Here is a 25,157-nt window from a genome sequence, read left to right as displayed (position 1 = left end):
CTCACTTTCGGGGAGAACCATGGGACTCTAGTGAGGAGATAAGGGCTCTCATTGCTCTTCTGCTCTGCATTCCCTCTGTGACCTTGGCCAAATCCCTTCTGCCCTTTGGACCTATGGTCATTATCTGAAAAGCAAGTAAGTGTGTTAAACCATGTGTTAATTTGCCAGAGGAACCAACACACAATACAACACATGGGTCATTTAAACAACATAAATTTCTTTTCTCACAAATGTGGAGGCTCAGAGTCCCAGATCAAAGTGCCAGTGTGTTTGGGTTTTGGTGAGAGCCGTCTCCTTGGCTTGTAGATGGCCATCTTCTCCTTGTGTCTTTGTGGGTTTGTTTTTTTTTTTTAAGATTTTATTTATTTATTTGACAGACAGAGATCACAAGTAGGCAGAGAGGCAGGCAGAGGAAGAGGAGGAAGCAGGCTTCCTGCTGAGCAGAGAGCCCGATGTGGGGCTCAATCCCAGGACCCTGAGATCATGACCTGAGCTGAAGGCAGAGGCTTTAACCCACTGAGCCACACAGGCGCCTCTTCATGTTGTTTTTGTGTGTGTTTGTGTGTCCTCAACTTATAAGGACTCCAGTCATAATGGATTAGGGTTCACCCTCATGACCTCATTTTAACTTACCTCTTTAAAGGCTGTGTCTGCAAGTACCATCACATTCTGAGGTACTGAGGATTAGGACTTCAGCATAGGAATTGGGCGGGGGTGGGGGGGACACAATTCAGCCCACAACAGACCAGTTCAGTGTTTCTCACAATCTGGGAAATGGAATTTACTTTCCATCAAGTGCAGATATAAACCTTAAAGAACAATCAGTCCTTCTGATTACTTGAAGAAGAAAAGGTTAGGTTTAGGAGTAATGTGACTTTAATACCCTTCTGACCCTTGCCAGAGCAAATGGCCAGCAGATCTGGGGCACGGAGCCTTCAGCAGGCAATTATATATCTGTGTCAGTTACCCATGGTTGCATGACAGATTACCTTCAAACTTAGTGGCCTAAAACAATTCACATTTATTATATCACATTTATTCCATGGGTCGGGAATTCTGAAGCAACTTAGTTGGGTCGTCTGGTTCAGGGTTTCTGATGAGATGCAAAAGTGTAAAGCCTTGGCTGGGACAGGCGGACAGTCAACTGGACAGGTCAAGTTGGTGCTGGCTGTGGGAGGAAGCCCTCCATTCCTTGTCACATGACTTGAGTGTCTTCACAACATGGCAGCCGGCTTCTTCCAGAATGAGCAGTTGGAGAAAGCAAGAGGGCAAGGAGGAATCCACAATGTCTTTTATGTCCTAGACTTAGAAATCATCTACCATCACTTCCAGTCACTTCCATAGTGTCCTTTTGGGAGACTGGAATGAATAGGACACAAGTCAGTCCCATTTACTATGGGAGGGAAACACAATAGGGCATGAAGATCCTTGGGCTAGGATCATTGGGGGGCTAATTGAGAGACTGACACAGTAGAAAGTCTTAAGGGTTTTATTTACTGATTATTCTTTGGCTCCTTTGTATTTGCATATACAGAAAATATATATTAGTATTTTGTGTCTTTTTAATTATAAATACACACATACACAAGTGATATGCTATATATAAATATCTAATCTGCTTTTTTTTTTTTTTTTAAAGATTTTATTCATTCATTTGACAGAGAGAAATCACAAGTACACTGAGAGGCAGGCAGAGAGAGAGAGAGGGAAGCAGGCTCCCTGCTGAGCAGAGAGCCCGATGTGGGACTCGATCCCAGGACCCTGAGATCATGACCTGAGCCGAAGGCAGCGGCTTAACCCACTGAGCCACCCAGGCGCCCCTCTAATCTGCTTTTTTTTTGGCCACTCATTAATACATTTTTGAGATCACTCTGTGTTAATATAAACAGATCTGGTTCCTTCCCTTGCATTATAAGTAGGTGCCATTTTTATTTGTTCATTCCCCTATTTATGGCCATTCAGATTGTTTCCAATTTGGGGCACCTGGGTGGCTCAGTCGGTTAAGCATCCAACTCTTGGTTTCAGCTAAGGTCCTGATCTCAGGGTCATGAGCTTGAGCCTGGTGCCAGGCTCCACACTCGGTACGGAGTCTGCTTGAGAATTTTTTCTCTTCCCTCTCCTCCCTTTCCCTCCCGCCATGCTCCTCCCTCCCACCCCCACCCCCTACGACTTGGGCACTCTCACTCTCTAAAATAATTAAGTAACTAAAATATTTAGATTGTTCCCAATTTTTTTGCATTTACAACATTGGTGACTGAAACATCCTTTTACATGTCTTAGGATAGATGATGAGAAGGGAAAGTGCTGGGTGATAGAATATGTGTGTTTTATATTTTTACCAAATGGAGCCAATTGTCCTTTATAATTAGTTATCCTAATTTTCACCCCCTCCCCTTTCAAGGCAACATCTTACAAAGGTTTCCATTTCTCCACCACATTACCAACTCCCGATGTCACCAAAACTTTTAACTGTTGCCAGTCTGATGCGTAGAGAAGTGGTATCTCAATATTTCGATTTTTGAAAAACGTGGTAAAAAACAGATAACGGAAAATTCACCATCTTGGCCATTTTTTTGAGAGCACAATTCTGTAGTGTTCAGTCTGTACACGTCGCTGTAAACACAGCAGCTCTCCAGAACTTTTTCATCTTGCAAAACTGAAGCTCTGTAACCCCTGAACAATAACTCCCATTCTCCCTTCCGATAACCCCCCCAGTCTCCCTTCCCCGGGGACAACCACTCCTCTACTTCATATTCCTATGAGTTTGACTACTTTGGATAAAATGTGTGAGTAGAAATATACATTTTGTCTTTTGAAGACCGGCTTATTTCACTGAGTGGAATGTCCTAAGGGTCATCCACGCTGTAGCGTGTGGCATTCCACCCTTCCTTTCTGAGGCTGAATCATAGCCCGTTGTATGGATAGACCACATTCTCCTTATCACTTTATCCATAGATGGATATTTGAGTTCTTGGCACCTCTTGGCTATTGTGAATAATGCTGCTGTGCGCAGGGGTGTACCAATATGTCTTCTTCCCATTCTTTTGGGTATAGACCTAGAAGGGGGATTGCTGGGTCATAGGGTAATTATATTTTTGATTTTCAAGGTGTTTCCGTCCTTTTCTCTAGAGTGGTAGCACCATTTTACCACCCTCCCTACCCATTCCAAGGGGGCACGAGGGTTCCAATCTCTCCACATCCTTGCCAACATGGGTTATTTTCCGTGTTTTTTGATAGTGGACATTCAACCTTTTAATTTTACGTCTCCCTGAATATGAGTGAGTTTGGGCATCTTTATACAATCCCGCTCAAGCAACGAGGAAATTACGGTTCTGGGAGATTCCATCATTTGCCACAAAGCTCAGGGCTGCTAAGTGGTACAGAAGAGTCCGGACCCAGAGTTGTAGGCTCCTGATACCCCTTCCAGATATGACCCTGCCTTCAAATCTGCATGGCTTCTTTAAGAAAAGAAAGGAGGGGGAAGGAGCAGCTCCCTGCTTCTGAATTCCTGCCTGGTATGCCTCTGACAAGTGGGGAATCTACAGAGCATTATTGTTCTTGGATCCGCGGGCAGAGTGTCATTACGTCCACCTAGGAGGAAGTGGTGTCTACGCTAATACCCTGGACGGGAAATGTGTGCCCAGAAGATTAGCTCCATTGTGTGGGGCTGGACGCCTTCCATGGACTTTGTTTATGGGACAGATTGTTTTTGTGAAGTTGTTTGCTCCGGTGAGTCTCCGAGCCCTAGAGGCCCGCCGGCTGGGGACAGGGTCCAATTTACGGGCAGCCTGGAGCATGGTCAGGAAAGGCGACAGAGGAGAGGCCCCTTGGGGGACCTCAGGAGTCTGTCTAGGACTCCCTCAGAAAGCAAAATTGTGGACCTATTTTATTTATTTCTAAAATTGGATGCGAGGTGGACGGTGGGTTTTTCTTACCCATTAGCTCCTGTGGCTGATATTTTTATGTCCACTGCCTACATCCCATGTCAGTTCACCTCTGCACGCATTCATATGTGTGGCCGGAACTTTGAGGGTGTTGCTTTTTGTCCTCCCAATTCCATCGGCCGGAAGCTTCATGCTCCAGACAGCATGAGCTCGCTTGCGCCCATTTGTTCCAAATCAGTGAGCAGATGACGCTGGGTGAGCGTGTGGTTCACACTCCTTGCTCCCAGGAGGAGGCCACAAGGGCTCTCTCCTTGGGTGGTCTGGGAGAATGCATTGTGTCTGCATGTGGCCCAGATGCCAATTGCTAACATGTGCTCTCTCTTCATTGTTCTAGTCTCCTACCCACCCACCCAGCCAGGCACCACCCAGGCAGACCGCCCCCAGCACCCTGAGCTTCCACACTGTCCTCAGACCTCAAGAATTTAGGCCAGGGAGTCTGGAAGAGAAGGATGCAGAAAATTGCAAAAAGAAATAGAAACTTTCTTGGCTTCTCTCAGCCTCCGCTTTCTTACCTGTGCAATGGCATGATAAGGCCATCCCGGCTCCCCGAGCTTATGGAAGGAGTCAAAGATGTTGGCAGCTAGAGGACCTACTACAGCACCAGGCATCTGGGAAGCCCTCAATAAATAGTTCCTATTATTTCCTGAATGCCCACGTTGGGGTAGACCCTGTGCTAGGGACATGGGAAACTGACATAAAACACACCCTTGTCTCTAAGAGCTCACCTTGGAGAGAAAACCGCAATTAACAGGCTCGTGTATGGAACATGATGATAAGAGAAGCACAGAGTAGTCACCTAAACGAGGCTTGGGGTATCAGGGAAGTCTTCCTGGTGGAGGTGACAGCTGAATGGAGCCTGGGAAGTGACTCCCCCTCTGCTTTTTAGAGGATCCTGCCGCAAGCACGCATGAACCTCCCGTGACACCAGTTGGTGCCCCAGTCCAGTGGAAGGCCTTTCCTATCTGCTCCAGCCCTGGCTGTCCCCTCCCTTGAATCCCCTCAATGCTGTGCTAAAAAAAAAGAAATCTCCACGTCACTATTTCCTCTCTCCCCTAATGCAAATATCTTCATTCTTTTTTTTTTTTTTTTTTTAAGATTTTATTTATTTATTTGACACAGCAAGAGAGAGAGACAGCGAGAGAGGGAACACAAGCAGGGGGATTGGGAGAGGAAGAAGCAGGCTTCCTGCTGAGCAGGGAGCCTGATGCGGAGCTCGATCCCAGGACCCCGGGATCATGACCTGAGCTGAAGACAGATGCTTAACTGACTGAGCCACCCAGGTGCCCCGCAAATGTCTTCATTCTTTAAGCAAAAGGATATCACCTTGAAGGCTTCCATGACTCCCACAGTCCCTGGGAAAGGCCTTGATCTCTCATTCATTGGTTCCTTCACTTAATCTACTCAGTGTCCATAAATACCAACTGGTAATGAGTCTCACACTGGAAAAATCAGGTCCAGAGTCTATACAAGCATTAAAATGAGGCCTGTTTGTTTCTTTCTTGTCACCGAGCCACCACGCAGGTCCCAGCGGTTTTGGGCATGGCTCATGGCAACGTCCGTGGCAAGAGAGCAGAATGGAAGTAGAGGGGAGGTGTGAAGTCCCACTTCTGGCATCTGACCTCTGTCACGCTCTTGCTTTGCCCTGGTAACCCTGGGAGGTGGCCTTTATTATCCTGTCCCAGAAGATCACAACTGGGGGACGCCTAGACAGCTGGGGGTCAGCTCAGTCTACTCCAGGCGCCTCCCAGCCCACCAGCCCTACCGTAGCTCTTCACACATGGCAAAGGACCAGAAGATTAGAAAGAGTGTAGGGTCTGGAATCAAGCTGCTTGGCTTCCCCTATATTATCCCCACCAGCAAGAAGCTGTATGATCTTTGGCAAATCATTTAAACTCTCTGAACTTCTGATTGCTCACCTGTAAGATGGGGATAGTGTTAACCCCTACCTCGCTGACTTGTGAGAAGTAAGTGAGATCTTAGCCCTGTGTTCTTTAGGGTGTGTGTTTGGGCACTAATCATAAAGATTGGCCCCAATTTTATTTGGGGATATGTGCTCCTTGGTGTGACCTTGAAAGAAGTTGGGTTTTGGGGGATTAGTAAAGAAAAAGGAAATGAATCCTGGACAGGGACCTAGCAAGTGGTCTCTATCATGGCGGGTGAAGTGTCAGCACAGTGTGTAGCGCAGAGTAAATACTGCAAAATGTTAGTTAGTAGCAATAGTATTAGTCATGAACTCTCCCGTGAGAACTGAAATTTGGGCTGACACCTACTTGGTTGCAAGGCAATTAGGGAAAAATGGTTGTTGGATCCCTCGGAATCACCCAATCATTTCAGATTTTTAGCTTGTCCCCCACCCCAACACAGGGTGACTCTCTGTCTCTATAACCTCTGGTTTACCTCTGAGTGGTTTTAGCCGAGCATGAGTTTTAACGCACAGTTCAGTTCTTCCCACAGGGCACAGCCACACAATCTCATATTGGATGTCATTTCCAGCATTTCTTGGCCTGAATTCGGAATATACCAGGCTTTATGCACTCTACCCTTTTGTGTGGACTGTGTGTGTCTCCCTCTCCATTCCCTAAAGGTGCTAATCCAGCAGCTCACTGTTAATGGTGTGAATTTCTCCCAATCGCCCTGGTCGTGTTTCTTAATCAATAGCCCAGCTTGTCAGCACCAAGTAAACACAGCTTTGATTTGAAACAAAGTGAAGAAGCCAAAGGTTGCTGCTACAATATCTCACGGAGAAGGAACCCTTTCTTCCATACGTTAATTAGGTCCTTAAGTCAACAAATAATAGCAATCCTTTGAGTGATGGCTATGTGCCAGGCACTGCTCTAAGCACTATAACGTGTACTGACTCATTTCATCCTTGCGATCTTTCAAGGTGTTGTGACCGTCCCTATTTAGTAGGGAAGAGAACTGGGGAACAGACTGGCGGATAGTGATTTGAGTTCTATCCTGAGTCGGGCCCCGTGCCCAGGGGCTGAAAATGCAGGATTAAATAAGACAGACCTGAACTCCTGTCTCATGGCACTTTGAGTCTAGTAGAAGAATATGGACAAAAAGCCAACACCTAAATTAACAGGATAATTTCAGAGGGTGTTTTAGTCAGGGGTGGGTTTTTCCGTAAGTACCCAGTAACCCAATCACAGTGAGGTTAAACCCTAGGGATTTATTTTCCTCCATGAAAACAGGTGGCGAGAGGATGCTGGTGCTGGTTCTATGGAATCTGATATTTGTATGGTTTTCCCCTCCTGGTCATGGAATGGTTGAACAGCTCCAATCATCAGCGCTGAGATCCAGTGGGTAGGTGGCAGATGGGGAGGGATGGTGCCAGTATCTTTCATTGGCCAGATGGGGGTCCCATGGTCCCCTCTGCCTGGATGGCCATGGAAGAGAAGGGAGCTGGTCGTGTAAGTCAAGTCAGCTGGGCAGCCGTGCCTACCACGGGAAATGCAGGGTCAGACGCCAAAGAGGACCCTGGGAGAAAGGGCTCCCAGGTATGGCACGCTGAGGGGAGGTGACAATGGAGCAGGGACCTGGTGACAAGCGGCCAACCCTGCGAAGATCTGGGGGCACAGCATTCCACACAGAGGACATAGCAAAGCAGAGAACCTTGCTCAGAAATGAGCCTGGTGAGACGTTGGGACAGAATGGGGTCCAGAGCAGCCAGAGGAGACGAAGATAGAGGCAGGTCAGGGGGCAGCCCTAGAGGAAGACAGGAGCTACGTCATTGTACACAGCGTTTGGATCTTACCAGGCAAGTGATAGGAAGTTACTAGAGGCTTTTAATCAGGGAACTGAAATGATCTAATTCATGTCTTAAAAGGAATTATTGGGGCAGAAGAACTTCTGGAAAGGTCACAAAGCTTAAGGAGACTTAATTCTAGGTGACGATATGGTTTTCCCAGCTCCCTCTTCCTGGTTTACTTTTCTCTGCCTCTTGGACCTGTTCTGCACACCCTCCCGCCACCTTTGTCTTGCAGTGGCTTCTGGAGCACCGGGCTGTGCTGTGTTCCTCTTCTGTCATTTCTGTCCCCCAGTACCGAGCCCAGGGCCAGGCGCATGGTGACACTTGGTAAGTGTCCCAAACCAGAGCCACTCATCCCCCTCTCTCATGGATGGGGCTGTATCAGTGGCTCTTAGCCAAGCGAGTCTGCCTCCCAGGGGATGCTTGGCAACGTCTGGAGACATTTTTGGTTGTCATGACCAGAGCAGAAGCAGAGGCTGCTACTGACATCGATTGAGCCCAGGGATGCCACTAAGCATTCTACAATGCACAGAACAACCTCCCCCACCACCTGCAATACAGAATTACCCAGCCCCAAATGTCGGCAGTGGTGGGGTTGGGAAGAGCCGAAGTACCTCGACATACCTGTTCTATTATTTCCTTAGTATTTACCTTACATTCACTCACTCTCCAAATTAAAAAAAAAAAAAAAAAAAAAAAAAAAAGCTGCATATCACTTCCAAAAATAAGAAATCGCGGTCTCTTGCCATCAGTAGAAGATAGCCAGAAAGATGGATACTCAGCAAACCAAAGTCAACTACGTTCTAGCCGGATTGTGTTACTTGCTCAAGGCTCCGGGTTTCCCGTAGTTAAAAAGCGGGTTTGGGCAACGTCACGGAAGGCTAAAAAAATGGAGGAACTGCTTCAGATTGATGAGAGTGAAGGGAAAGGACTTATACAGGCAATGTCATTCTGAACTGGATCCTGGGTCAGAAAAACTACAATTACTGAAATGGCTTTTTGGGGACAGTTTGCAGGCTTTGTGCATGAATTTAATATTAGATGCTGGCACACTGTCACTGGGAAGTTCCTGAGTGACCGTACTATGATGACAGAAGCCAATGTCCTTCCTTGTACTAAGGGGGTACATGAACTATTTAGAGATGATCGTGGCAATTTACTCTCAAATGCTTTTGTAGTAACTGTGTGTGTAACTTGTCTTTAAGAAAAAATGATTGGGCAGTGGTTGTGAATTTTTTTTTTTTTTAAGATTTTATTTATTTGAGAGAGAGAGAGGGAGAGAGCAAGCAATAGCAAGGGGACAGAGGGAACAGGAGAAGCAGACTCGCTGCTGAGCCGGGAGCCCGATGTGGGGTCAGTCCCAGGACCCTCAGATCATGACCTAAGCTGAAGCCAGATGCTTAACTGACTGAGCCCTCCAGGTGCCTCAGTGGTTCTGTGCTTCTGCTAACATTCTGATACTTGAACCTCACTACTTCTTACTACTAAATTTTATCCACACCTGTAGGGTTGGTATTTTACAAAGATCTCCCCAAAGGTGCAGAGATGTTTGAGAACTGTTGCCCCAGGGAATGAAGAGTTAGGGGCTGATTCCATTATAAATCTTTCTGTTTTATTTTTTTAAAAGTGTGTCTATGTGCACATGTGCATGTAAATACATATACGTCTGTATATCTTTATATTTACAGGTGTGTATTATATATCTGTGTGTATATATACACGTGTCTATACACAGAGAAAGAAAACAAATGTGCAAAAATGTCAACAGTTGGTGAATCTTGGTGAAGAGGGTAAGAGTGTTGATTATACGGTTTTTGCAACTTTTCTGTTGGCCTAGATTTTTTTTTTTTCAAAATAAAAATTAGAAGCAAGAAAACAAACACGTAAAAGATCTCCTGAAGGTACCTATAGAATCACAAAAGTCTCTTAAAAGCTCAGGAATGAGGCATCTGGGTGGCTCAGTTGGTTGAGACTTTGGCTCAGGTCATGATCCCAGGGTCCTGGGATTGAGCCCCACATCGGGCTCCCTGCTCAGCGAGAAGCCTGCTTCTCTCTTTCCTCCCTGTTCCTGCTCTGTCTCTCTCTCAAATAAATAAAGTCTTTTTTAAAAAAATGAAATAAATAAAAGCTCAGGAAGGGCTTCTGTATTAGTTTCTAATGAGTTGAAGGCTTCGTACGTTACTCCCAAAATAGTTAAGAAAAATTAAGATGTCTACCAAATGGGGAAATGCTGTCTTCCATGTCTTCATGTTTTTGTTGAAGGAGACAGCCAACTCAACTAAGGAATGATCCTAGAATTGTTTTTTGTTTTATTTGTCTTTTTTTTTGCAGGGGATGTTCTGTTATCGATGCAAATCACACTTCTTTAGAGCTGTAATTCTGTGTATCCATGAGAGAATGTTCTAGTCAAAAGTGGCTGAGGCTGGGTTGCTCTTGACGGATGAGAAAGAAAAAAGATTTTCTTTTAAGAAAGGTGAGCCAAAAAGCCACTAAAGAAAGAGTAGCAGCCAGGAGAGGCTTTCTCAGCAGAGGGATTGAAATTTCAGCAAATACAAAGATTTTCTCATTGTGATCCAGTGTGTTCCATGGGGGGCCAGCCCAGGCAAGACCTCGGAAAGCTCAGCTGTGGGGGGTTTCTCTTCCGTCTTAGGAAAGTACTAGCCCCAAGACTAATTTATTATTACCCTGTGATCAGAGGATAATACTCTGGAAGCCAAGGGCCAGTTTGGTGGTGGATGTCCTGCCCGTTGAGGTCTTTAGATCATTGTGAAGGGACTGGCCCCTCCCACTGCATTCTGAGTCCTGGGGAAATTCCAACATCCCCACAAGGATGTGCCTGAATTCCTAGGGCCTTACTTTCTCACTGTCACCTGGGTCTTGACTTCCTCCTGGCTTGACTGACTTCTCCCTCTGGCTTTTGTGGGAATTCATTTGTCTTCATTCTGGCAAGCATTGAGTCAGTTGGTCAGCCCCTTTCTGCGATTTCCAGCACACACAGATACACGCAGACACAGACACACGGAGACACAGACACTCACACACTCATGCCCAGAGGCACATAAGCACAAAGGTGTGTCCACGCCCGGACAGGCACAGCTGGACCCACAGACTCAGACCGACAGACAGTCAGAGACACACCAGACCTGAGTGTGCAGTGACCTTTACAAGGAGCTCAGAGTCTGGAGGGAGTTTTTAATACCAATAACTTTCAAGTAATTATTTTATATATATATATGCATATATATGCATATATGTGCATACATATATGTATACATGCATATATATGCACATATATATGCATACATATATGTATATGTGCATATATATGAATATATATGTATATATGTGTGTGTGTGTGCTTTTATTTATTTATTTGAAAGAGCGAGACACAGAGAGAGCACGAGAAGGAGGAGGGACAGTGGGAGAGGGAGAAGCAGACTCCACACTGTGCAAGGAGCCCTACATGGGACTTGATCCCAGGACCTGGAGATCACGACCCCAGCCAAAAGCAGATGCTTAACCAACTGAGTCAGCCACCCAGGCGCCCCAGATCATTCGTTATCTTCAAAGTCCCCTGAATGTCTTTCCCTTTCTTCCTTCTTTCACTGTCCTTTCAAATATTCTTCTCCTCTTTTTTTTTTTTTCCCCATTGGAACAGTTCATTACTTCTCAGCTCTGGGCGTCACATGCATGTGTCTTCTCTTATGGATGTGCTCTGCTAAGAAACACACCTCCAGCTTGGGCTTTTTCTCTGGGCAGGTTTGGCTGGGGGGCACAAGTTTTGATCTCCATGCTTGTATGAATTCTGCCACAGGCCCTCCCATGACCCTAAAACACTGGCATCGTGTCTTTGTCCTATTGGGCTGCCGACAGAAAAACCATAAACATGGTGTCTCGTAAACAATGTTGGTTTCTCACAGTTCTGGCGGCTGGGGTTTCCAATATCAAGGTGCCAGCAGGTTTGGGGTCTGGTGAGAGCCTCTTCCTAGGTCCGCACTCGGCCATGTTCTTTCTGGGTCCTCGCATGGCGGAAGAGCTGAGGGAGATCTCTGGGGTCTTTCCTATAATGAACTAATTTCCACTCCCAGGGGCTCCACTCTCCTGACCTAATCACCTCCCAAAGACCCCACCTCCTAATGCTATCCCTTTAGGGGTTAGGTTTCAACATATGAATTTGGTGGGATGAAAATGCTGAGACCATGGCCGGTTATTACCGTTTAGATAGGGTTTGGATTGGTGGGAATGGTTGAGGTTTCAGAGATCCTGTTAGGATTGTTGGGAAGACCATATGACAGGGAGAGGATAGTCATTTTGGTGGATAGTGGTGGTGTCTACTGTGGATTTATGATTCTCTTCTTTTTTTTTTTTTAAAGATTTTATTTATTTATTTGACAGAGAGAAATCACAAGTAGATGGAGAGGCAGGCAGAGAGAGAGAAAGGGAAGCAGGCTCCCTGATGAGCAGAGAGCCCCATGCGGGACTCGATCCCAGGACCCTGAGATCATGACCTGAGCCGAAGGCAGTGGCTTAACCCACTGAGCCACCCAGGCACCCTTATGATTCTCTTCTAAGTTACCTTATGACCTAGTATTCTCGGGGATCCCTGTCCTGTCTCTTGGAACACACCAAGCTCTTTTCTGGCTCCCGGCTTTGGGTGTGCTGGTCTCTCTTCCTGAGGTTCTTCTCCCCGTTCTGGATATGTTCAGCAACTCGGTGTCTCAGTCTTGGTGTCGTTATCTTAGAAAAGCTTTTCCGGACCTTAGTGATTTCCTTCACAGCATTTGGCAGAGCTCCCAATTACTTTAGTTTTCTTTTGAACTTAATCTGGAGTCTGTTCCCCTCCCCTAGGCAGTAGACTCTCTGAGGACCAGAACTCTGTCTTGTTGTTGAATGAAACACCTCCTCCTCTAAACCCTCCCCCAAGAAATAGATAGCTCATAAGGGCCTTCTTTCTTTTTTTTTTAAATTATTTTTATTAATATATAATGTATTATTTTCCCCAGGGGTACAAGTCTGTGAATCATCAGGCTTACACATTTCACAGCATTCACTATAGCACATACCTTCCCCAGTGTCCATCACCCAGCCGCCCCCATCCCTTACCCCCCCCCCCACTACCCACCCAGCAACCCTCAGTTTGTTCAGGGTCTTATTTCTTACACCCGGTTTTGAATGGACACTTTCCAGGTTGCTCCTAGAAAACCCTGTCAACAATAACTAGTTGTTAGGTAAATTCAGCATCTTATTTTTTAAAAAAGATTTTATTTATTATTTGAAAAGGAGAGAGAGAGAGGGAGAGAGCATCTTTTTCTTTCTTGTTTATTTTATTTTTAATTTTTAAAATTTAAATTCAATTAATTAACATAATATATTGTTGGTTTCACAGGTAGAGGTCAGTGATTCATCAGTCTTTTTTTTTTTTTTTAAGATTTCATTTATTTATTTGATAGAGACACAGCAAGAGAGGGAACATGAGCAGGGGGAGTGGGAGAGGGAGAAGCAAGCCTCCTGCTGAGCAGGGAACCTCAATGCGGAACTCGATCCCAGGACCCTGGGATCATGACCTGAGCCAAAGGCAGAGGCTTTAACCCACTGAGCCACCCAGGTGCCCCAACTTTGACACTTCAAAGAAAATACCAATTTTGTATTTTGTAGAATGTCACTCCATTTGGATTTGTCTGCTGTTTCCTGCAGCAGTAGTTGTGAGTTCTAGGGGAGGAGCCACAGAGGTGAAGTGCCCTTCTTATCAAATTGTATCAGGGGTACATAAAAACATAACACAGTACTAAAAGTGAGGTTAACTTCAGTCACTTGGTTACTGTGGTGTTTATAGGGTTTCTTCAATGTGAAGTTACTATTTTTTCTCTTTATAACTAATAAATATCTTGGTAAGGGAACTTCCAGACTTTCCTTCCTCAAACTTTTGCCCACTTAAATTTTAACATCCATGGTCAGATCTATGGCAGCAATTACTACTGTGCTTTCCAATGGTGATTTTTTCCCCTTCATTCACTCCACATTTACTTATTTTTGGGAAAGGGTGGTACAAGCAAGTGGGGGAGGGACAAAGGAAGAAGAATAGAGAGGCTCTTCAACAGGCTCCATGTTCAGCATAGTGCCCGACTCAGGGCTTGATCTCACAACCCTGAGATCATGACCTGAGCTGAAATCAAGAGTCAGATCCTTAACCGACTGAGTCACCCGGGTACCCTTCACCCTACATTGATCAATTGTACGTCGTCTTCAAGGAGAGAGACTTTTTCCCTTCCTTCTTTCCTTCCTTCCATCAATATGAACTCAAGGGTTAAGCCTTATAATCCAATACTGTTGTTTTTTGTTGCGTAAAGTGTTCCAGCTTTGGCCAGTCCTTCAGGTTGGCTCCTTTATCCTCTCAATAAGCACCCAGACTTTTTAAAGCAATTCCCTACCTTCCGGCACTGCATGGTCTCCCTGGCTCCTCTTGTATTTTCCTTGCCCCAGCTCTGGAAGCAACCACTTCTCCCAGGAGCCCTGGTTCTTTTTATTGGAGTATGGTATTTAGAAACCAAGATAGGAATGGTAAGTGTGCTCATCACTGCTGAGGAATCCTTGTTTCTAGGACCTCTCAGTGTTCAGAGCTTGGAAATACGTATATTAATCCATGCAAACACATCCATATTTATTTCTTTATGTATCTGTCTTTGTATTTATTAAAAAACTAGTTCATTACAAGGCTTCTTATTGTAACTCAACAATCCAGGATCATTCTAGCCTCCCTCCTTATTTGTAATTTCCTTTATTTGTAACTTTTTCTTTTTCTTTCTTTCTTTTTTTTTTTTTTTTTCATTGAAGGGCTGGTCCCTAAATCTTGATACATTGTAAAACACATTCCCCTCTCATCCTTCCATACTTCCTTTCTCCCCTAGATATGGCTGGCCTGAGAATTCAAGGTTGAACATTGGATACCGCTATCAGAAGCTAGACAGTAAAAGAATCCAGAAGATTTCATGGTCCTAGTGCAAAAAGCACTAATTACATACTTAATATTTTATTGGCAATAGGGGACATGAGGTCAGCCCAGGCTCTGGAATGTAAGCTTATTGTTCCAGCCAAATGAGTCAGTTGAAATGGGAATACAGATTTATTTGAGCAGCTGTCTATCAACAAAGCCTTGGGGGTGGATGGAAAAAAGCGTAGTTTTTCTGTTTTCTGCTCTAGCCCTCTGAAGAAAACTCTCACCTACTGATCCCCTTACCTTGATCTCTGACCTTGCTACTGAAAGCACCTTGCCTCTTGTGGCTGCTTTCTTATCTCCTTACTCACTTCTGCCCCTCCTGCTCCAAAATCCATGTTGGTCTCATGTTGTCCTGTGACTCCCCATCTTGATTTCTCTCTTCACAGACGCTTGTGAACTTTTACCAGAAAGTAGGTCCTTAGCAGAAAACTTTCATGGCTGGGGCTTCAGAAACATTTCCACCAGAAAAACCTAGTTTACATTTTCCTTTATTTTGTTGTCTGAGGTTTGGTTTCTGTTCCCTGCGTCTCCTGTCCTTGTAACACTTCGGGTGTGGGGAGTTTTGTTTTTCCGTTCTTTCATACCAGCTTGGAGCCGTTCAGCATGAAACCTCAGGAATGTTTTCTTGAAAACCCAAATTTTGCCCACTGTGCTCCGGATACCTGATGATAAGGAAGGAGACCAGGAGTTGCCCAGCCTGATGGCAGACAGAGCGTTTTTTATTTGAACTTCAAAAGCCTGACTCTTTTAGCCCCCCCGGGAAGAAAGAAGTAAGCCCGTTCCAGGTATTATTATTTGTGTGTGTTATCAAGGATTGCAGAAGCCTACAGCCCTATTATTGGGCTGGGATCCTGCCACTCCCATAGCCAGGGCTGCGGGCCACCTTCACAGTGCTTGGGCTGACCAGGAATGAACCCAGAGTCAAGTCCATAAGAGGGGGAGCCTCAGGAGAGCCCATATTTTCTTAGCTGTGTCCAGGTAGCCTGATACTGGTAACCACAGACTTCCTGAGGCGGAGCTGACTGGGCAGCTTTCCGGCGGACGCCAGGGGTGTTAAACCATTGTGGGCACTGAACCATCAAGGAGACAATGAAGAATTCATTTTGGGAATTCCAAGAATACTCTTCATTCTTGGAGGGAATGCTTAGCAAAGTCACTTAGGGTTGGCAGGAAGGGAGGGAGCATGTGGTAAGTAATAATATTAATAATGACAGCTACAGGGCCACGCTCCGTAGAGGCAGTAGGGAGTAGTAAGGAGACAATGACAGTAAAGGTAACAATGATGAACGTGGCTGAAATTTAATTCAGTTCTTATATTTCATTGAATTCTCACAATTGGGCGAGGCAGGAACTGTCTTTAGTCGCATCTGACAGCTAAGAAACTGGGACTCAGGAGAGATTAAATATGGTGCTTGTGGTCACAGAGCTGCAAAGTGGCAGAGGCTGAATTAGAATCCCAAAGCTGCTTTCCAAAATACTTGGCAGGTGGTAGTCTTCTTGGGAGGGTTTCTCTTGTAAGCTGTAGGGCTTTGATTTTGCTGAGCTGTGTATTCAGAGGGCTACGTCTGTTGCTGATGTGTAAGTCTCTCCCCACCTCCACCGAGAAGGGCAGCCACCAAGACCCCATCCTCTACAAGGCTGCAATCCAATGGAGGAGGCATACACACACTGTTTGTAGGACCATGCTCTGGGGGACGATCCCAGCACTGAGGATGGGGTCGTCAAACTGAGTATCTGAAGATTTGGCTGATGTTTGAAGGCAGGGAGGTAGGCATGGACGGATGGCGTGCCAGGTGGAGGGACCAGCATGAGTCAAAGCACAGAGGCCTGAAATAATAGTGTGTGTGGTCCTCAGTGGTAGGGACCCTGTCGTACTCTACCATCACATGGTGAGCCCCTCATAATGCAAGGGTGTCCGGCTTGCCAGTGCATCAGAATCACTGGGAAGCTCCATGAAAATGCCGAGGCCCGGGCTGTACCCGAGCCATACGGAGCCAGAAGCTTCAGGACCCCTGCCTGAGCGTTCTTGCTTGTCCAGTATGGTTTGAGCCATAACAGAAAAGTTTTTCTTGAGTGAACAAATGAGCAAATGACCACACTGTATGCTTCAGTTAGGATAGACTCGCACACACCAGGACGACCAAATTCGCAGCGGCTTAAAACGATAAAAGTTTAGGTTTTGTTCACCTTCTATGTCCACATGGATTGCTGGGGGCTCCACTCCACAGAGCAGCAGCCTAGAAGTGACACCCACTCCCTCTGCTCACACTCCTGGGCCTGGACTGGTCACGTGACCCTACCCAGGTGGACCAGGAAGTTCCACCTTGCACATGTCCCAAAGGTGGAAGACCAGAGGTCACCAGTGAATGGCACAGATGAAGCCCAGGCTCTAGGAAGCCGGGATCATCAACTTCATTTTCGTGTCGCAGTGAAACTGCAAAAGCTTGCTCAGGGCCAGGTTGAAAATACGGAATTGGATTTGAGTTCATCTTTAATTTTTTCTTGGCTAAAGACCTTTTTCCTTTCTTTCCTTCCTTCTTTCCTTCCTAATGAAGGTGGATGATGCATGGTGTTAAATTTAGTGGTTTAAAGCAGCCTGGGGGAGCGCCTGGGTGGCTCAGTGGGTTAAAGCCTCTGCCTTCAGCTCAGGTCATGATCCCAGGGTCCTAGGATGGAGCCCAGGACTCTCTGCTCAGCAGGGAGCCTGCTTTCCCCTCTCTCTCTGTCTGCCTCTCTGCCTACTTGTGATTTCTGTCTGTCAAATAAATAAATAAAATCTTTAAAAAAAATTTTTAAAAATAATAAAAGCAGCCTGGGATCTGGATTGTCTCCAGAACTTGGGCTCCATGGCCTTACCAGAGGTGGGGCCTGGGCAAGTAACAGAACCACCATGTGCCCATCCGCGAGATAGCCAAAGGATGGTAAGGGCAAAGGAAGGAAGTGTCTTCTGGAATAAAACGCTTGGAATCAGGTAGTGCTTATCTGAGTGGGATTGATATTGTCCCGGGGAGGGGGAGATAGAGGTGAAAAGTCGGTCAGGATTTGGGGCAGCTCCTGACACAGCCAGGGAAGAGGTACACCTGTTTCCCATAAGCTGTTCCTTTCTCGGGCCTGCACCCCTGTGAATGTTTGGGCTGCAAGGAACAGAGAAGCCAGCACGAGTTGATTTAACCATTCGCTTTAACTCCGGGAAGGAGGTCAGTCCAGCAGCTTGGCGACGTAGTCAAGGACCCAAGGTCTTTGGTTTCTCTGTTTCTGTGCCAGATAGCCCCTATCTTATCTTGCAGCTGTGGGCAAAGCTGTGGGGGCAGTGGGGTTTCCATGGAAGGTGGGGAGAGTGAGCTGGCTTTCTGGTACTCTCCCGGACAGCAGAGAAAGTTCCCTTTGTTGCTGCCCTAGTGAGTATCTCTCTGAGTCTCCTAGGCTCCGTCTGACTTTGCCCTGTGAGAGGTCCATGTTCTTGGTGGGAATGCTAGCTGGTTTAAGCAGAGAGGGGAACACGATAAAGGATGTTACGTACCGCACAGAATCATGGCGAGGGCTGGAGAAAAGAGATTGGGGTTAAGCTTCTGGGAAAAATGCCTCAAAGCACATGGCAGACCTGGCCCCAGGAGCTAACCACCACTCTGCCTAAGCTTGTTCTCGCTGGTGCAGCTTCTCCATGGGGACCTCTACCTGCAGCTGCCGTCTCCCAAACCAGCTGCTTTGGCCACTAGTCGCTTCCACGGAACTGAGGCTCATGATCAGATTCAGCTTCATGTGAGGCGTCTGCCCAGCAGAGCCTGCATAATATCCCTTGTTCTAGTTACAAGGGAGGCGGGAGATTTGCATTCTGCTTTCTACTTGGGGGTGCCAGGACTTGCAATGTGATGTTTCATCAAATTCTGATTGGCTAGTGATCTGGCAACTGTGTCACTACAGCCTGCCCATCCTTGATCAAGTACTGGTGGGGCAGAGGTGGTGGGATCCCATAACGAGCTTGGATTTGCCCAGTGGGGCAGGATGTGTATGTGGGGACCAATGTCATAGCTCCGGTTGGGTTTCCTACTCTGCTGTCCCAATGTGTTCATGGTACGCATGGTCTGGGATGCCTCTTAGGGCCTCCGTCCACCCTCCTTTCCCAGCCCCCCAAAACTTCCCAGCCTATCTTGCTGATGGCTTCTAACACAATAACTGAAGCTTAAATGCTCAGCAAGTTTTAATTGAACAAATGAGTGCTAGACAAATCACATAATTAAAAAAAAAAAAAATCCTCCTGGGCCGGAAGGCATTTTAATAGTGCTTTTTGGACATTCTCCCTCAGAGGTGTGCATATTAGAATCACTCCTGGGCTTTTTGTTTGTTTGTTTTTGTGCCATCCAAGTGTAATGTGCTTTTGGACACTGCTGTGTTCATTCCTTCCCCAATGAGGCTTACTTCCATAGCAAGACATTGCCATTCATGGGAACGTGCGGCATGCCTTGTGTCGGGGGGAAATCTTACTTTATTTGGGGTACAATGGCCTGAATGTGTGGCAGCTTCAGTTCCTCTAAAAACCTCCTCCCAAGTGATGATGTCACTGTGGTTTTATTAATCCCCAACCACACCGAAATTTTCTTAAGAAGTCTCAGATTAAATTTTCTTTTTCTCTTCACTTTTGCCAACAACTTAAAAATATATGGGTAGCTTTTCATCTCTGAGGGGAGCCTTTTATAAAACTGGCTCCCAGAATCCCAGGAAACAGGGAAGAGAGAGGGCATTTGAGGTTCAGGAGCCTCTGGTCTCTTTCCACAATTGAGGGGGGGATTGTGGGGGTCATTTTGTCCATTAAAGAGCATTTATTGTTTGCTAGAAACGAATTTTATTTCCCTGCCTGAGCAGATAAGGTCATATCCTCCACCTTGATTGGGAATTTGTACTGGGGCATGGCGACAGAATAAAACATGACATTGCACTCATGGTAAATAATAGGTATAATTTACTGAGAGCTTAATCAGTGTAAGGCACTTTTCTACATGCTTCATGTATATTAACCTGGCTAATCCTCCCAACAAACTCTTTATGTCCTTATTTTAGATGAGAATACTAAAGCACAGTACACCCAGAGGAGAACATTTGGTGTCTGATGACCTAGAACCCCAATCTCAGGGAATTTCCTGGTTTTCAGTTGTGTGATGACATGGGCATTTGGGACAGTGAAGAACCTTGTTAGTCACAGAGGCCAAAGTCTGTGGTTCTGGGGACAGACAAACCTGGGGTGCAACCCCAGCCCTCCCACTTACTACCTGTGTATGCTTGGGGAATTTCACTCCCGCTTGGCCCTTTGATTTCTTTCTCTGAAACAGGGACAGCCATACCTCCTGCATGGGGTTTTGGGGAGGACTTAGTGAGTGAATGAAGGGACAGTACTGAAAGCAGTGCTTGGCACCTGGTAGCTGTCTATCCGATGTGATTTCCTCTTTCTTTCTCACTTCCTCCATCAGCTGGACTGTGTGATTTTGGTACATGGAGGGGCACTCGTAACCTCTGGTCTGCAGAGAATGGCCATGTTTCTGGAGAGAGTGGACAACCTGGGAGAATGGGCAGGCCAATGTTTGCTGATGTTAACGTGACTGTCAGGTGGCCTGGGTAAGCCCATGCAGCCTTGATGCAAGAGGAAGGGATAGCTAGAACCTCCCAGGCTCTTGATTTCACAGCAGCTTGCTGGCCCCGATGAACCAGCTCCTGCTCTCTCATGTGACTTAGGTGCCAGGCAGTACTGGGCTCTGGACTCAGGCTTAGGTTCATATCCTGTCTGACTATGGGAGCTCAGGCCAGGTTCTTCATTCCCCCCAGTGTTCGTTGTCTTATGAAGAATATATCCTATGAAGAATTAACTTGGAAGAATATTGGTAGCAACCTTGAAATGCCCTCCATGGTTGCTAGCCCCTTTGCTTTAGAAATAATTATATAGGGACGTGTGGGTGGCTCAGTTGGTTAAGCGCCCAACTCTTGATTTTCAGCTCAGGTCGTGATCTCGGGGTCCTGGATTGAGCCCCAGGTAGAGCTCTGCGCTCTGTGGGGAGCCTCCTTGAGGAGTCTCTCCCTCTGCCCCTCCTCCTACTTTGTTTGTCTGTCTATAAAATAAATAAATAAATGTAAAAGAAACAAACCAACCAAACAATAATGTAATGTGAAGAGTTCACCCCGGGGAAGAAGGCACACCTTTCTCTGCATCCCCTAACTTGTGTATTCTAGCTCTTTGTCCTGCGTTCCATTCTACTGTGCTCTCTACAATCAAAAGGCCACCAGTCTAAAGAGAAGACAATGAAATATAAGAATATAAATAGTCACATAGTTTTCAGGGCCCTACACCGAGTCTGGCACAGGGAGGCCTTAGGGAGCTCATGTCCTGCAGGAGAAGCATCTTCTGGACAGCAGCTCCATCAAACCATAGAGGTGAGAGCAGCCGGCTTCCTCTCACCTTGGTGAACCTTGGGAGGGAAGTAGAGACGGGCTGATGAGACTCAGCGTCCTCAGCCAAAGAAGGGCCAAGGCCAGGGCCTGGCGTTGCCACGGAGGCCAAAAAAATGGGGCTTTGGCTTGGGCGGCAGACAACCCCAGACGCCAGTTCCTAGCAGTGTGACCTGGGGCTATTTACTTAATCGAGCCAAGCCTCCGTTTTCTCCTCGCTGGAGTGGGGAGGATGGTAGTACCCACTTCGCGGGGCTGTTGTGAGGGGAGTTGCAACAGTACTCTGCGCCCAGTAAGCACTCCCGGACCTGCTGCTAGGATTACTGCTGTCAGTGCGGTCCGAGCCTCTGCAAAGGCTGGCAGGTCCGGGGCCCCGGGCAGGCGCATGCGCACCCGGCCGGCCAGGTGAGGGGAGTCGGGAGTCGCGCACCTGGCTTTTAACCCTTCGTGGTCACGGACGTGGGCGGAATGGCTGCAGGAGCCCGGACGCCGGGTCGCGAGCACCGCTTGGCCTGACCCCGCGGCGGGGCGCGGCTGCTGGGGAACGGGCCGTGCCGGCTCCAGGCCGGGGTCCGCGCTTGCGGCCCTGCGCCCGGGGGAGGGCGGGGGAGCGCCGACGGGAGCGAAGTCTCGCGAGATCGCGCGCGCGGCGGCGGCGGCGGCGGCGGCGGCGGCGGTGGTGGCCGGGGAGGTGAGCTGCGGGCGGCGGTGGCGGCCGTTGGGGGCTGAGGAGTGGGTGAGGGCGACGGAGACGCAGGGTCGGGCGGGGGAGCGGGCCCGGCGAGCGGTCCGCGTCCTGGGGCGCCGGCCCCGGTGTGCCCGGCGACCGCAGCGGAGCCGCCCGCCCTGTCCGCGCTGTCCCGGGACCCGCGCGGGCGAGGCGGGGCGGGGCGGCTGGGCCGGGGCCGCGGGGCCGGCCGGGCCGGTCCGGTCCCCTTCGCGGCCGGGCCCCGCGCTCGGGTGCGACCCCGGAGGCCCGCCTCGGTTCCCGTGGGCGGCGGGGTTGACTCCAGGACGCGGTGCCGCTGGTCGCGGGAACACGGTTTACCGAGTCTTTGCAGTCTGCCGGGCACTTAACTTGCGCCGCTCCTGGGCTGCACCGAGACGTGAGGCGCCCAGCCCAGAGTCACACTGCGGGGAAGCGCTGGGGTGGGGGGTTCAAACCCAGGCGCCCACGCCCGGTCCTTGCCTCGCATCCTTCTCCCCACCCCCACCCGCAGGGTTTTCGGGCTCAAATTCCAGTCCTAGGGTCCCAGTTGGGCTGCAGAAGCTGTGTGGGAGCCCCCCTGGGACTGGGTGCAGCATGCTGTGTGAGTTTCTTGGGGCAGGGTCTTCGACTTTTGTCGTATTCCCAGAAGGGTTCCTGACCCCCCAAATGGACAGGAACTCTCGTTGGGGCTCCGCTTAAGACCAGAAATGGCCTTAGAGCAGCCGGTGTGCGCCAGGGATGGGATGTCAGGCTGAATACAAGTGAGATATTGGAGCCCAGGGCTTGCCTTAAGCAGAGGAAACTTTGAAGTTTGATTTTGGTTAAGCACGTGATTCCACTCTTTGGAAGCGGTGGTGCTCAGCCTTGTCAGAACCAAGGCCCCTCCCCCTTGGCAGCAAACTTTTGTAAAGCCCACCTTACTGAAATTCATCAACAACGGAACCCATGTACACACGCGATTGAGAATCAGTACGATGCTCCAGTTGACACGTAAGGGAGGAATACAGGAAAAACGTATGACAGAAATTGCCCCATCATTTACATCTAGCGCCGGACTGGGTGCTTCCACCTGTTTCTCATGAAAGGTGTTTAGACTGATGAGCAGTGAAACTATCAGCATTTTCAAACAAGAAAAGGAAAGAGCAAAGATAGAGATGGACCCTGGCATGGAGGGGGAGGGGAGCAGAGGGGGAACCCAAGTGTTGGGATAACCTATTTATGAGAATAGAGGAACAGCTTAGATGGAAGTAAGGATGCATGCCAAGGTAAATTACAGAGTCAGTCAACACCTAAATAATAGTAGTATATTATGGAGGCCTCTATGGAGGGGATTTTCCGTATTTTCCGTCCACATTGTATGGCACCTTTGTGTCACAAACTTGGAGGTGCTGCTCCCTTGAGCCACAATACTGGATTCCTACCACTGATCACTGATAACGAATAAAAGATGAAAATGTTTGGATTCAGGGTCAATGTCTCATTAGTTCAGATATGCTCAGTATTAATGATGTTGAGTTAACAGTGTGTGAAGTGGGGAAAGAGCCACTAGTTTCAGACCTACAGTATCTCAACTTGTCTCACTTTAGCTGCCTTCTCCTAAATTACTGGGGTTCCCCCATAATTGCTTATAAAAACTTCTCAGTGTTATGTTCTAAAGTGATGCCAGTTTATGGTGATTAATCTGGCTAGACTTCTTTAAAGATTCTCAGAACCAGCATGGATTTTCATTATGTGGGTCTGTTCCATGCATTGTGTGAAATCCAGCATCTTGGTCTCCAAACACTAAATGACAGTCTTGTCCCCCAGTTACTTTTACATCTAAGCATCTCTCTTAGAGGACAGTACCAGGCCCCCAAGATTTACTCTAAACAGCAATCCACTCTCTACCCCAGTATGAGGAAAGGGGGCAGAATCTAACTGACAAACAGTTTTTTTTTTTAATATTTTATTTATTTATTTGTCAGAGAGAGAGGGAGAGAGAGCAAGCACAGGCAGACAGAATGGCAGGCAGAGACAGAGGGAGAGGCAGGCTCCCTGCCGAGCAAGGAGCCCGATGTGGGACTCGATCCCAGGACGCCGGGATCATGACCTGAGCCGAAGGCAGCTGCTTAACCAACTGAGCCACCCAGGCGTCCCAACAATTTTTTTTTTAAAGATTTTATTTATTTATTTGGCAGACAGAGATCACAAGTAGGCAGAGAGGCAGGCAGAGAGAGAGGAGGAAGCAGGCTCCCTGCTGAGCAGAGAGCCCGATGTGGGGCTCGATCCCAGGACCCTGGGATCATGACCTGAGCTGAAGGCAGAGGCTTTAACCCACTGAGCCACCCAGACGCCCCCAAACAATTTTTGTTGGAAAAAAATTTTTCCCTGTTCTTTCTGAGGTAACTGACATGCCAGAAAGGTAGGCTCTTGGTTCATGACAGTCTCATTGGTTATTCTAGAATCTCAGATGGGAGATAAAGTTAGTACCTATGTCCCTTTGAAAAATTTGCTTCATTGAGATTCTTGTTAGAAATGCTGACGGCTCGGGCGCCTGGGTGGCTCAGTTTGCTGAGTGACTGCCTTCGGCTCAGGTCATGATCCTGGAGTCCCGGGATCCGGTCCCGCGTTGGACTCCCGACTCTGCAGGGAGTCTGCTTCTCTCTCTGACCTTCTCCTCGCTCATACTCACTGTCTCTCTCACTCAAATAAATAAATAAAATATTAAAAAAAAAAAAAGAAAGAAATGCTGACAGTTCAACACCTGAGTGAATAGAAGGTTGGAATGGACTTCGGATGGGACAGTGATAATGTATAGAATGTATAGAATAAAAAGGTCTGAATTAAAGTAAGATATAAATTAGTGTAACTATTTATTAAATAGCCTTTTTTTTCTTGCGAGTATCCATATTAGAGAATACGAAGTGTTCGAAGGTGAAAATAAAATGTCCTATAATCACATAGGTCCTCAGTCCTCCTAGTGTGGCATATTAGAAATTGTCTTTTCCTTTAAAACTGTTTATCTTGCCACCAGGAGGAAAATGCTGAGTCAAAAAGTTCTACTCAGACTAATATATGGCTGTAGTGTAACATTGTACATTCCTTCAACTCTTGTTAAATCTGCAAAGCAAATTTATTTTTTTGTTGAATGGATAGGATGCTATGAAGTGTTTATTGTTCATTGCTTGTTACTTTTGAAAGGTGCTGTGGAAACAAACGAGTAAAGACTCTTGTCAAAATAGAACTGTAAGGTATATAAAATTGACTGGAGTTAGATACATTAAATACTTTCGGATTGGAAAATTATCCAGACTGCGAGTAATTAACTTTTATTACTTTGAACAAGTA

The 25,157-nt window shown here is 47.2% G+C and overlaps 1 protein-coding gene across 6 annotated transcripts in view; it reads left to right on the top strand.

The window, feature by feature from the left end:
- The window catches only part of MRTFB (myocardin related transcription factor B), a 261,518-nt gene that overhangs the window by 51,430 nt on the left and 184,931 nt on the right, over positions 1-25,157 (top strand). For 5 of the 6 annotated variants that reach the window (XM_059154986.1, XM_059154985.1, XM_059154982.1 and 2 more), the window contains exon 1: positions 21,800-21,812. The exons of the other annotated variant lie outside the window; for it this stretch is intronic. The gene's annotated coding sequence lies outside the window, so the exon portion shown is untranslated. Of the gene's footprint in view, positions 1-21,799; positions 21,813-25,157 lie in introns of those variants that run through there. 6 annotated transcript variants of the gene reach the window in all.

The sequence above is a fragment of the Mustela lutreola genome, chromosome 17, assembly GCF_030435805.1.
Source record: "Mustela lutreola isolate mMusLut2 chromosome 17, mMusLut2.pri, whole genome shotgun sequence".
Taxonomy (NCBI): Eukaryota; Metazoa; Chordata; class Mammalia; order Carnivora; family Mustelidae; genus Mustela; species Mustela lutreola.
The sequence above is the reverse complement of the archived record's forward strand: the minus strand, read 5'-3'. Positions and strand labels throughout refer to the sequence as shown.